Here is a 13,400-nt window from a genome sequence, read left to right as displayed (position 1 = left end):
CTTCATTATACAAATATGCTTGTGACACAGTGTGTTGTCCTTTGTGGCTGAAGCAGAGCTAATCCAATTAATTTGTTCATGAAAGACAAGCTGGTTTTAAAACAGGGTCTAGCACAAAGAGGAAAGGACAGTTTTTTATTAACTTTCTCCCTTGTCTCAAGACATATTTATTGCTTTCTGCTCAAGCAGAAATAATAAAAGCCTAGGAGTGCAACCACTTGCATGAAAAATCTTTCAGCTCTTGTGCATGTAAATAGATTGGACTTTTGATTGAAAATAGTCTATGCATTTCTTAAGGCTTAAACTTTAAAATGCCTAATTTGGAAAGATACCAGTATGTGCAAAAGAGTGATTTTCATAATACATGGCAGCAACATTATTAATTAAAACAGAGGACACTGCAAGGATATGTCAAAGCAAAATAACCTTCAGCTAGCAGAAACAGACTGAGCTATAGGTCACTTTTATTGTGTTATAGAGGCAGACACTGTTTTTCACATTGTGTTACCAGAGATACCAGTGAGATACTCAAGGCAAATTTTTGCTAAAAAGAGAGACCACCTAGAAAGCCTCAGTAGTCATATATAGAAATTAGGTGATAAATCAAGGATATTTTCTCTTACTCCTTTATAAAAACTCTTACTAGTGATGGCCTTTATGTGTTTCTGAAATAAAAGTTGAACACAACAAAATGGAGTGAAAAGGTGAGTGTGCATTTACATAGCACAAAGAGGCAACATGTATTAGATATTTCTATGCTGGGAGATCTGTGAAGTTGAGTTGCAGGCTCACAGTCATGGAAGATACTCCCTTTCTGGGTGCTGAGCATGTACTCTGACTGGGCTGAAAACCTCCAGGAGGGTGCTATTAATGAAAGCTCTTTTTCTTGGTCCTAAAAATAAAGACATATTTATATGAGTATCTGACAGAAAGTTCTTTCCCTCCATGTTATGACACTAATAGCCATTAGCAGGTTTGAAAAGCTTCACATACTCTAGTAAGGTAGCATGTACCAGCTGCCTCAGTATATATTGTCAGGAGTTGGAGCAGTGCTCTCAAAAGTATTATTGCATTGAGAGATGGGGTCATGCTCAGAGAGTTTTATTGTCTGTCTAAAACACCTGCTTTGAGAAGTATTTGTCCAGTTATGAGCAAACTGGTTTCTCTAAGACTTTTCCTCCTTGACCTTTATATATTGCAGCTATAAACAGGACAGAGCTTCACCTGGCTTTATTTGCCATGGGTACACTGATGCTCAAATACTTAGAAAACTTTCATCAGGCAGAATCTGCACTTCTATTGAGAACACATTTCTGTCACACAAATAGGCTGTCCTGAGTTGTTCTGTGGTACTGACTCATAATGCAGTCCAGTCTGGAATGGTGCTAATTAGCAGCTGCTGAAAATATTGTTTGACTGATACACGCTCTCAGGGAAAGTGCTTGTGAATCCACAGTGCAGCCTGCAGTATGCAGGGCTCTGCTGTCTGGAGTATGATTTGGAGTCAGGTTGTTTTCTTATTATGAGCTTTTGACCTGTATTATGTACATTAATAAATATCATCAGAGATAATCCAATTGCAATATTCTTGTAGACTATTATGTGGATAGTCCAAATCTTCTTGATTTGGAGATAATAACAGAAAAATAAAACTTTAGAGATCATTAGATTGCCTATATCTGGGCATGATACTCTGATTTAGGAAATAAAAGGAAACAAGATAACATTCCCACAATAAAATGATGATTTAATCTCTCTGTGCAATATGAAAGTATTTACATTTTTTCACAAGTTGTAACCAGAAACACTGCAACAACATGGAAGTTGAGAGATGCATCAGATACACAAGCCTCTGACTTGTCTCTGTGATGGTGCCACTTTTACTTGATGACTGCCCACTGATTGAGAAGACCCAATCATCAGAAGCTGCTCACCTATTACAGGTGGGCATTGCTACACATCTTGTAGGGGGCCACCTCTTGTGGGGATGGCTTCAATATCTATGCATATTTTCTCTCGCTTGGCTGAGCTCAATGTGTTTTGGATGAAGTGCTTGGAAGTGATAATGCTGCACTTACTGTGCAAAATGTTTATCCAACCCTACATCAACCCTGTGTAGACTCAGTCCTGCACGTGATTCTTTCCCCTTCTTCTCTGACCTGTGTCACTTGCTTTTCACTTGCACTGATGGCTGAGGGTCCTCGACCACAGGTGATTGTTGAACATTCATTTTCTCAGTGTCCCAACAGCAGCAAAGCTTGTCCAAAACTGTACAGTAATCCATTTTCCAACACATGTGTCCCCTTCCCTCCTTCTGTGGCCAGGTTGTGCTTAAAACTATTTCCTCTGCTACTAGCCTTGTTTAGAACTGCAAAGATGAACTCTGAGGTGTAAAAAGTTGAGAAATGTTTAAATGGCTATCCTGGGGTGCATCATCAGCATTAGTGAGGTAATCTTATTTTATATTTCAAGGGAAGTACTTTCCTCTTGGTTCATTTTATGCATCTTTTCTCTCTCTTTTTTTTTTTTTTTTCATCTATAACAACATCTTAGATCACTCAGATACAGACTTGTGTGAGCATCTCTTCTGTAAATACTTTTTCCTGCATCTACAAGCTTGGGTGGAGAGAAGAATATATTTTACGAAAGGTACGGCCTTCAAGTAGCAGAGGTTCCAACATGCTGCAAAATAAATTCCTCTACCAATTGATAGCTTTATTTGTTAAAAATCATTTATTACTACTCTAAATTTGTCTAGATTAATTTCTCACCAGTGGAAGATGTTTTTATCATTGTTTGCTAGCCAGAAGTTTTTCCCTGACATGCACAGTGATCAAACCAGCTCATAATGTTTCCCATGTACATTAACAGGACTCAGCACTACGATCCTAGAAAAAGCTAGATTTTCCAGGTCTTAGGTAACTCTTTTATATTTTCACTGAACATTTCCAATTTATAAACATCCTCTTTTGCAGACAGAGAGTTTTTATAATTTTTTTTGCTATTCTATTATAATTATTATTATTGTTGGTTGTATACAGTGAAATAAATAGTTTGTACCTCCTCTCAGTATTACTTTTTATTTCTGAATATAACTAAATCTTGACATTTTATGTATTCCATCATACCAGGAGGTCATGCTGGAAACACTATCTATCACTTCAAAAGCAGCACTTTTTCAAAAAAACATTCCTTCCTTCAACTCTGACCTAAATTCCATTTCCACAGATGCTTGTCCTTAAATGCAATTGTTTCAGAAAGCATGATGCTCGGATGGTCTCATCTTGCTAAGTGAACTTGATTGTTCTGTTGAATTGACCTGTCCTTATCCTAATATACCACTTTACTGGTTTTGTGTAATCTATAGACCTTACCATTAATGATATTTTCTTCCAGATCATTGATAACAATATTGACTGGTGTGGAGGCAAGAAGGGATCATGGTGAGATCTCACTAAAATCATTCCTACTAGGTGATGATTATCAGACAGTTTTAATTCATTGAATATATACCCCAATGAATTTTCTTTTAATACACCAAATTTATTATTCAAAACGTGATGAACTTCTGGGTCAGATGATGTACTCATAGATGGCTTTGTCAGCCATATTTGTGATCTCAACAGGACACAGCTCCTATTGGTGAGATCTGTTTCCAATTAAGGCCTACTGATTAGCATTAAAGATACTATGATTTCTTTTTCATCCTGCATTTACAGTATGTTCACCCATCTATTAATGTTCCCCAGTATGCCTTTTTGGGGTTATGCCTCAGCTCCAAGAAGCTGATTCTAGGTTGATATCACTTCCCCTTAGGTAAGTTTTCGGGGATCAAGCTGTAACATGGAACAAAATTTCAGGGGAGAAATAGTGTGTGAGGGGAAGTAAGAACTGGGTAGAAGGATTACATGACAGTGTATCCAGCACTCTGCCTTATTTTCATTTTGCTCCTTGGTGAGTTGTTTCGTTTGTTTGCTTTGTTATGGATTTCTTTGGTTGGTGGGAATTTTTTCCCTTGTTAAATGCTTTGTGGCTCTGGTGCACTAAAACTGGGACATCTGTGGCATTTCAGGATTTTTTTCAATAATTTTTCTAATTCTCAGTATCCCACAAGTGTAGGTACATTAGTATATGTGAATAGTAACCAGCATTTAAGGGAGTAATTTTTTGAGGTACTGTGAGCTATATCATAGAGGTTTAATAGCTTAGTGAAAGCATTTGATGTTTCTGCATAATTTTTACACCTCCCCACCCCCAATTAGCACTAAATATTACAGGCTCCTGTAGGTTTTTTGTAGTAAAGAATCTACAAGGAGACTGAATTAGAGTAATAGTTTAGAAATTTATTATAGATGCTTTACTGTTGGCTCAGTACAAACAATTTTAAAGACTTTTTCTTCTGTTCCCCTCCCCTCGCCCCCCATCCTCCCAACTCTTGATAATCCGGCCCCAGACAGCACCTCAAAATAATGTTTTTGGCTTAGGAAAGCCAAGAGTCACATATTGCTGGAAGCTGAGAAAGCATCATTGTATGCTTGACCTGTTTTACTCCTTTCTATTGGCATCTGTTGCTGGCCATTGTTGGAGATGGACTGTTGGGTACTTGGCTTAACCCAGTTTATTGTTCTTGTGGTCTCCATTGCTCCAATAATTAATATATATTCTTTATGGGTACTAGCATATTAACTTCAACTTTGCTGTATAAAATTTTAAACCTTGACCATTCTTGCTAAACACAGCACTATATCACTAAGGTAAATGGCTGCATGTTGCATGTTTTCCCTTTTTCTGTTGCTACAGATGCAGTGTTCATTAAATACAGAAACACCCTGTTTTTATATTGTATGTTTCAGAAATCCATGTAACCTCAAATACACTCAAATTCTCTTCATGTTTCTGCCATGCAGAATGGCTGTCATTTGTTCCATATGTATATTTTCAGAGAACAACAAAGTTGTCTTGGGTGAAAAAGAACAACATAAAAGGTAGAAGGAAATTATAGAAGGTATTAATTTAAATTAATGGAATGTATCATTAGCTGTTAAGTTTGTTAGAATGCAACCTGAATAAAACACGTACTATGGAGTTAAAAGCGGCAGTACTTATTATACTGCTTTTACCATCCTTCAAAGTCTATGATTTTGTTCAGTTTAAATTACTTGCTGGTGGATATATATATGAGTGCACTGATACCCTTAGGCCCAAGGCTTGAGAGCACTTCCGTGTGCCACCTAGTGAGACAATTTTCATGAAATTCAAGTCACCAAATAACAGACTTTGATAAGACTCAGATGAAGAAAGTCTTCAACTTGGCTGGTTGTTTTTTGTTTTTTTTTCCCCAGTAGCAGTAGGCCCATCTGGTAGAGTTCACTGTTCTTGTGCTATAGTCATCTGAAAACTGAAGCAAATTTAGTATAATTTAAATAGATTTAAAATTGAATAAAACAAATAATCTAGCTACTGTTTTCTACGTCACTTGGTTGGTGATATCCAAGACATCAAGATACAAACATGCTTAGCAGGAAAAAACACCGAATCAATAGAGCACACTTTAAAGGAAATGTAGCACTGTCACTATCTCATGAGTCCTTTGCAGTCCATACTATTGGCTTGCAATAACACCTTTAGTACTCAGACATACTGATGTAAGAGTGTAACAACACCATGGATCTGTAGCTACCCAGATGTGAGCACTGACACAAAGAGAGGTCTTAACACAGAGGTAGAAGCCACAGTCATGCAGTGAAATTGCTTTGTCAGTAATTTTGACTGTTCCCTTTAGAGAAAGGAATATGTTATATTTATTCTTTCCACATTTTCTCAAAATATTTTTCAGTATGCTGCTTAGGAGTCAAAACATTTCCAGTTTCTAGACTTTGCCTTCAAAAGCCAGAGTGGAAAATGCAGCTGGACATTCAAACCTGCCTCTCATGCACACTGAAAGTGGCAGCAGAATGATTTCTTCACAATATAAGGATATGAATTATGCCTTTACTCTCGTACTTTGCACCAGCATGCATGCTGTGCTGTCCTTTGCTTTCATGCAAACTGTAATCTATACAAAATTCTCTGTTTTCATATTGCTAACTGATGTACCTGTTTACTTCAAGCTTACATGGAAGTAAAATAAACAACAGAAGTCCATGAATCTGAAAGATTGCACACAGGTTTGTTTTCTTTCCTAGAAGCATCCTACAGAGTTAAAAGTGTGGCAGCCTGGCAGGAGGACAAGAATTTTTAGCTGTGCTTAATATAATTAAAGAAGGTCAGACATAAACATGAGGTGGCTGTCCTGCAGATTATTATGCACATCAATAATTACAGAATTGTATATGAATATATGTCTGTGGTTGTATCAAACATACAAGCTGCTTCACTGAAGCCAGTGTGGATCTATTTGTGTGACTGAGGTTCAGCTCTGCAGGTCCAGGAAGGAAGAATTGTGCTGTATCTTTTATTGATGGGAACTATGAGATGTCTTTGTAATTTTAAAATAGGCTTTGGAAGAAAAGCAGAATCTATCAATAGCCAAAACCAAATTTCTTTTCTACTTTCCTTTCTTCTTTTCTTTAAATCTTTCCCTCATTTCCAAAGCAGCAGGAGAAATCTTAATTTGGTGCACCACAAAAAAGAATATTTAGAATCTGGACATAGAGGTCATTTCCTGCTTCTGGACCCACTGCAGAATGGATCAGGTTGGAAGGGACCACAGGGAGTCATCTGGTCCAACCTCCCTGCTCAAGCAGGACCATCCCAGAGCACATGGCATGGGATTGCATCCAGATGGTTCCTGAATATCTCCAGTGAGGGAGACTCCTCAACCTCTCTGGGAAATTTTTTCATTGCATGGTCACCTGCACAGTAAAGAAGTTCTTCCTCATATTCAGATGGAACTTCCTCTGCTTCAGTTTCTGCCTGTTGCCTCTTGTCCTACTGCTTGGCACCACCAAGGAAAGCCTGCCTTCATACTCTGGACATCTTCCCTTCAGATACTGATAGATATTGACGAGATCCCCCTCTCAGTCACCTCTTCTCAAGGCTGAACAGGCCCAGCTCCCTCATCCTTTTCTCAAAAGAGAGATGCTCCAGTCCTTCAGTCATCTTTTTAGCCCTCCACTGGACTTACTCCAGAAGCTCCATGTCTTTCTTGTACGAAGGAGCCCAGAACTGAACCTAGCACTCCAGATATTCCTCACCAGGGCTGAGCAGAGGGGCAGGATCACCTCCCTTACCTGCGGGAAATACCCTTCCTAAAAAAAGAAATTCTTATTCATTGCTAGGAAAAGAAAGAAATACTTTGTCAAAAATTTTACTTCAAAGTCCAATATAAAAAAAGAAAATCAAGAGATTCTGGTTATACTGCAAAAGGGAACTTGACTGCCTTTTACTGGTAGGGCAGTGTCAGTTGGTCTCAAAAGCATGGCTTCTTTTACACTAAGCAATAATTCTGTAGTCAAAAAACTACAATAAATCAAAAATTTAAGAATTAGCCCTCCTCCGGCTTAAACACTTTAAGATTTGAATCAGAGTCTTTCTTCACATCTTTTGTTTTTTGCCTTTAGAGCACTGCTTCCTTGCTTGCAGAGTAGCTCAACTTTGTCCACAAAAGAGCTAGAAACTAGTTATATATGTAGAAGTACCCTACATATCATGCAGAGTTTCAACACTTTTTAATAAAAGAGCTTAAATAAACCTGTCTCACTTTTAAGACAAGTCTTGCAGTGAAAAATGCTGCTCTCTTATATAAGTGCCTGGGCAGTTATACTTTCTTTTTGGTTCTCAATATTTGCTTCCTTCTCAAAAATATTGTGATCCTAAATTTGCTTTGTGATCAGCTATAAAAGAATGTTATTATTGAATAGAAAGAACAATTCTGGAAATGAAAATCTTAAACTTTAAGTGATAATGTTTTCTTTGAGTTGCAGTAATTCACTTGTGGGGAAAAAAAGTCTGAGCTCTACGTCAAATTCTGACATTCACATTTAATAAACTAATCATAAACCACTTAAGAGCCATGAGTTAATAATTATAATTTTTGAAGTAATCCAAAGACTGTTTTACTGTTTGCATAATGCATATCTAATTACTTAGGGACCTGGTCCCTGACTATGCAATGCTAAAGTGTTATATTTAATAATCAGAATTATAATGAAATCCAACAATTTATCTTGTGTTTCAAATAAGAACTCAAGTTGCTTAGTGATCAAATGCAAAGTTTTAAATTTTGTCTTTTCAACAGCCTCTTGCTGAGAGTTAAACTCATATATGACTACAATAAAGGCTAGACAGATAGTGCTCATAGGCAAAAGAGAAGAACAGGCAAAAGAAAAAGAAAACAGCAGAAGAAAACAGAGCACCTGTATTGCAAATGCTTAAATGAGAAATCCAAATAAACCTACAAAACATCTGGGCTTAGATCGTTTTCAGAGACAAGTCTAGGACTTCAGTGGTTTTATGGGTTCTCTTTGTTATGCTCTTACTCTTGAAGAGTGGTATCACTAGTGAGTGGGGCCACTTTTTGCATAAAAGAATTCTTGAGGAATCAAGTTTTGTCCTTTCATCAGTACAGATTTGAAAAAAAAAAAGATATTAAAATTTACAGTGTTTCTGTAGAGCTTCAGTCACCACTAAGCTTAACTGAAAACAGACAAAGCACCTCTGAAAACAGTCTTACAATCCAGAATTGGAAGGAAATCCTAAAGTAACAAATTTCTTGGACATTTCTGACAGGTCCAGCCCGTTTTTCAAACACTAATAATGCAATATAAAAGGTAGAGGGGGGTTTTGTTGTTGGTTTTGCGGTTTTGCCTTTTTAAATTTTTTCTTCTATTAATCTCCATTTATCTGCTATTCTGAAAGTTTTAAAACAATGGAGCAAACAAGTAGTGCCTGAAGACAGATTCCAAAGTAGTTTCCATTAGCTTAAATGGGATTTGGTGAAATTTAGAACTTAAAGTCAGACTATTTCCTTAGTATGATACCGTGGCTCTATGAACCTAAATTTAAACTTGCACTTATGAAAGTCTTGTCCCAGATATTGAGTTTGCATTTTAATATATTTCTGTAAATTGAGAAAACACAAGATTAAGATAATTAGCCAGCATATGTCTTTCTCACCAAGCAGCTAGTTTAAGCAATCTTTCAAGGTTTTGCCGACAGGAGAAATGTTTTGGTTTTTTTTTCCTTTAACAAATTGTCACATATTAGAGTTTAGTTAACTGGAGAGTTACCAACAATTTTAGACCTTTTTGTCTTTACATCTTCTTAGTGTAAAACATTTTACTTAACCTGAGAGGAGAATTAGGAGGCAGTGATATTGCAAGATTGAGATGTAGTCTAATTTCCACCATATGGTGTTTTTGTTTTTATCACCATCTTTGGAACAAAGGGTAGAACTTCTTGTTTGGTTTTTTTTGAGAAGATTTAAATGGCTGACTTAAATCTCATAAATTTTTTTATTTTTTCCCTTTACCTTTTTTTTTTTTTTTAAGTAGCTTCCACATATTCAACACTGCATAAAAGACCCATTTGTAATTATGTGTAACCTTTGTAAAGCCTCTGGGTAAAATCTACTCATTAATTTTTAACCTGACTAGCCTTGGGGTTGGTGGAATTGGTGCAGCCATGTATTAGAGGCTCAGAGACCACAGACTAGAGGTACAAAAGGGATAATTAAGAGGTAGTATGAAAGGAAAGGGAACAAAACTAAAGGGATAGGATGATATTACAGCACATGCCAGGCAGTAATAAAGACAAGTGAAAGCCAATTCCTAGAGACAAAAATAAAAAAATAAAGACAGTGCCTTTTTCAAAACAAAACCAATTTAATGTTCTCATTTCTTGGGCAAGATAGCCTTCACTAAATTGGTTCTCAAACATTGTAGTAATCATACAACACAGACACAGGGTTAGTTTTTAATAGTGTGCCCCTATTTATCTTTTGTTTGTTTGTTTATTTTAACAAACAAGCTGCCTCACAGTAACTGTAAAAGGCACAAGTTAGAATATCTTAGTATGTCTCAGCAGAAAACAACACCTGGACAAGTGTCAACCTGTAACTAAGGGAAAAATCCTGCCCCTGGCCATCATGCTGTGAAGAACACCTGGCTGCTGGGCGGCTGCTCTGCGCTGATCCCAGCCCTCTGTGGGGCTCACAGTGTAGGTGATCATCACGGGTCTGAGATGTGAGGCATTTTTGGGAAAGGAGACAGGGCCAGGATTCAAACCACTAGCTCTGATGAGGCTTTACGGCTTTTCCAACACCTTGGTAGGGAATTCTTTGAAATCATGAAAGCTATTCTCTTTGCTGTTCCTAAAGGACAAGGTCCTGTCATCTTTTTGACTGCTTACTGAGATGGGTGCCTAATTTTAAATTCATTAATTATTTAATTGAGTACAGGTTTCATTGAGTACATTTGATTAGACACTTACCTTGTCACCTTGTCACCTTTCTCAGTCTGGTGTCCTCTGACCAGTCTCTAAAGTGGTGGCATTAAGTGGTGATTTTCCCCCAGTTCCCTGCAAAAATCTTCATAATGCTGTTGGGATATTTAGACTTGGCTTCAGGGACTGGGTTTCCTTTAAAGAAAATTTCATTTTATGCTTCTGTAATCCTTCAGTGTGTTACTGAATAAAGTAAGATTGTCATGCATTCCTAAGGTGATAACATTATAACCAGTAAGTCCTGCACTGGGGAAGGATGGGATATGATAAAACCCCCAAACATTATCAATTTCTGGGTTTTTGTATCCACTTTCACAAGTGATGATTACTTTCCAGATAGGTAAAACTGTTTTTATCAAGAGGTTACATGAGAACCTCATTTTTCATCAAAAATAAAAATTAATTTTTAAAAGAGTTATCTCTACCCTTTCTGTTTTTGTAAAAGTGAGGCAGCAATTCAGAAGATGCCACACAGTCTTCTGAACCTCTGCCCCTGTCCATGAAAGGAAAAGTCACTATGATGGGCATGTAGTGATAAGACAAGGGGGAATGGCTTTAAACAGATGGAAGGTAGGTTCAGATTGGATGTCATGAAGAAATTCTTTAATGTGAGGGTGGTGAGGAACTGGAACAGGTTTCCCAAAGAAGTTGTGGATACCCCATCCCTAGAAGTGTTTAAGGGCGGGCTGTATGGGGCTCTGAACAACCTGGTCTACTGGAAGTGTCCCTGCCCATTGCAGGGGCATTGGAACTGGATGATTTTTAGGATCCCTTCCAACCCAAACCATTCTATGGTTCTATGATTCCATGATCTGGAGTCGTAGTTTTGACAGTCCTTGCTTTAGGGAGGTCATAAGTTCAGTGAGGTAGAGGCCTATTAGGATCTAATCCTATATCTGAATATGCATCCAGGTGAATTAAACCGTTCAAAGTTAATGTATTGTAGGAATTTTATTTTAAATTCACAATGAAGATAAAATACTTGCACTCTAAAGAGGAAAAAGTGTTAAAGGGAATGTGTTCCTGCTGTACCTCTCTATGTATTTATCTAGCTAATCATGTCAGTATGGGAAAACGGAAAAAGGTTTGGAAAAAATTAAAGAAGGAAATGATCATAATGTTGAAAAGAATGCATTTTAATTTGCCTCTCTCAAGGACAAATACTGTAATTGCAAATATAATTAAAACTTTTAAAAAATGCAACAGAAACATGAATGAGCTGGTAGAAGAAGACTTCACCAGTTTGGAAAGGGTGGTGTGACACACAGCGTGGAAATAGTCAACTTTGCACAAAGAGTACACAGAAAATCTAATAAATTAGACACTCCAGTTTGACAATGGTAACAAAAAATAAAGGCTTAACATTTTGAATTAATTTCTCTCTGCTTTTCTTCTTGCAAGAGTCCTAGCTAACTATAATAAGCAGACTGGGGACAGAATACTACCTTTTTTGTTCATGGTTGAAACAGTCCCTTTGTTTCTTAAATAAATGTATAAGATTTTTAAAGCCAGCTCCTAATATTTTGAGGATCCACACCTGAAATGCACATTAGCGAGGCACTCTTATTATGACAAAATGATGTGAAAAAGAAGAATTATAGGGAAAAAGTAAGATTTTGTACAGTAATTTTTTAAAATTTTGTTAAGGATGCAAACCTCATATACTGAGAAGTATCCAATTCCCTTGGGTTTGAATGAACTCCAAAGTTTGTTGAAAGTAGTTACCTTGGTTACCTAGCTGAACCAGAATGAAACCAATTTAACAATATAGAGAATCATGCCTTGACTTTTGAAAAGATCAGTGTAAATATGAATAACCCTTCTTCTTTCTTCCCTTAACCCAGCACTTTTCATTCCTTAATGAGGTAGTGTACATGTATAGGTCCTACTTGTAGGATTTGCTTATCTTTCTCAGTCCTTCAGGGCTCCCAAGAGGAACTAAATAAAAGCTAATCAAACAAATTCTTACTAAATTTAACAAATATCTAGGAAGCCAGAATAATGGATGCAACCAATATGTGAACTTCAGACATAACTGTAAGACAATTATGGGAAAGAAAAGTAGGTCAGAAAAAATAAGGCAGAAAATGCTGTGTTTTTAATGCTGTATTTATTAGCTGTCTGGGTCAGCTACTTTATCTCTTTCTAATCATCTGTGTAAGTAAGACTAGCAATGTCATATTCTTTCATTCCTGTGCTACACTGACAATTTTCATTGCTTAATGAGATCGAATGTTTCTGGATTCTACATACATATACTCATTCTCCTCAACCCTTCGGGGCATCTTCTTTCCCATGATGAAAAAATCGTCAAAGACTAATAAACAGTTTGTAGTGAATTCAGCAAATAAGTAGGATATGCATGCAGTGCTTTAAATTTTCGGTTGTAATAGAATTACACTTGAAACATGCAGCATAAATCTCTGCTTGAGGTACAGAGTGTTACAAATCAGGGCACTGGTCATTTACCCTGGAGTCTACAGTGCTATCTATTGTTGGATACAGAATATTGGATTTAATAAATGTTTCTTTATTAACACAGTGATTAAATACTGTGTTACCTTAAGGAGGAGTAGTCTTTTTATCAATATATACAATTGTTTATATTGATAAATGGTTATATTAATAAATGATTATATTGATAAAAGCTTACAGTGAAGACTTTTTAAATGGACAATATGAAGCAAAATGTGACAGTACTCACCTCTAGGCTTTTCCAACTTCCATGCAAAGCAGTTTACACGTAACTTTCTTACAACTTATTTTCTTGCCTTCCTCAAAGTTGTTATCCCACAGATAGAGCAGCTCCTTTGATTCCCAATACAAAGAACCAAAAAAACCATAAAATATCATCCTAAACCAAGAATCTTTTCAAGACTCTGGAGTAACATTCCCAGAACAAGTCAAGGCCAAGACAACGCTTTATTTCCTTGGGGTGGAAGGGAAACAGAAGGGGA

Source organism: Aphelocoma coerulescens, chromosome 1 (assembly GCF_041296385.1).
Source record: "Aphelocoma coerulescens isolate FSJ_1873_10779 chromosome 1, UR_Acoe_1.0, whole genome shotgun sequence".
Lineage (NCBI taxonomy): Eukaryota > Metazoa > Chordata > Aves > Passeriformes > Corvidae > Aphelocoma > Aphelocoma coerulescens.
The sequence above is the reverse complement of the archived record's forward strand: the minus strand, read 5'-3'. Positions refer to the sequence as shown.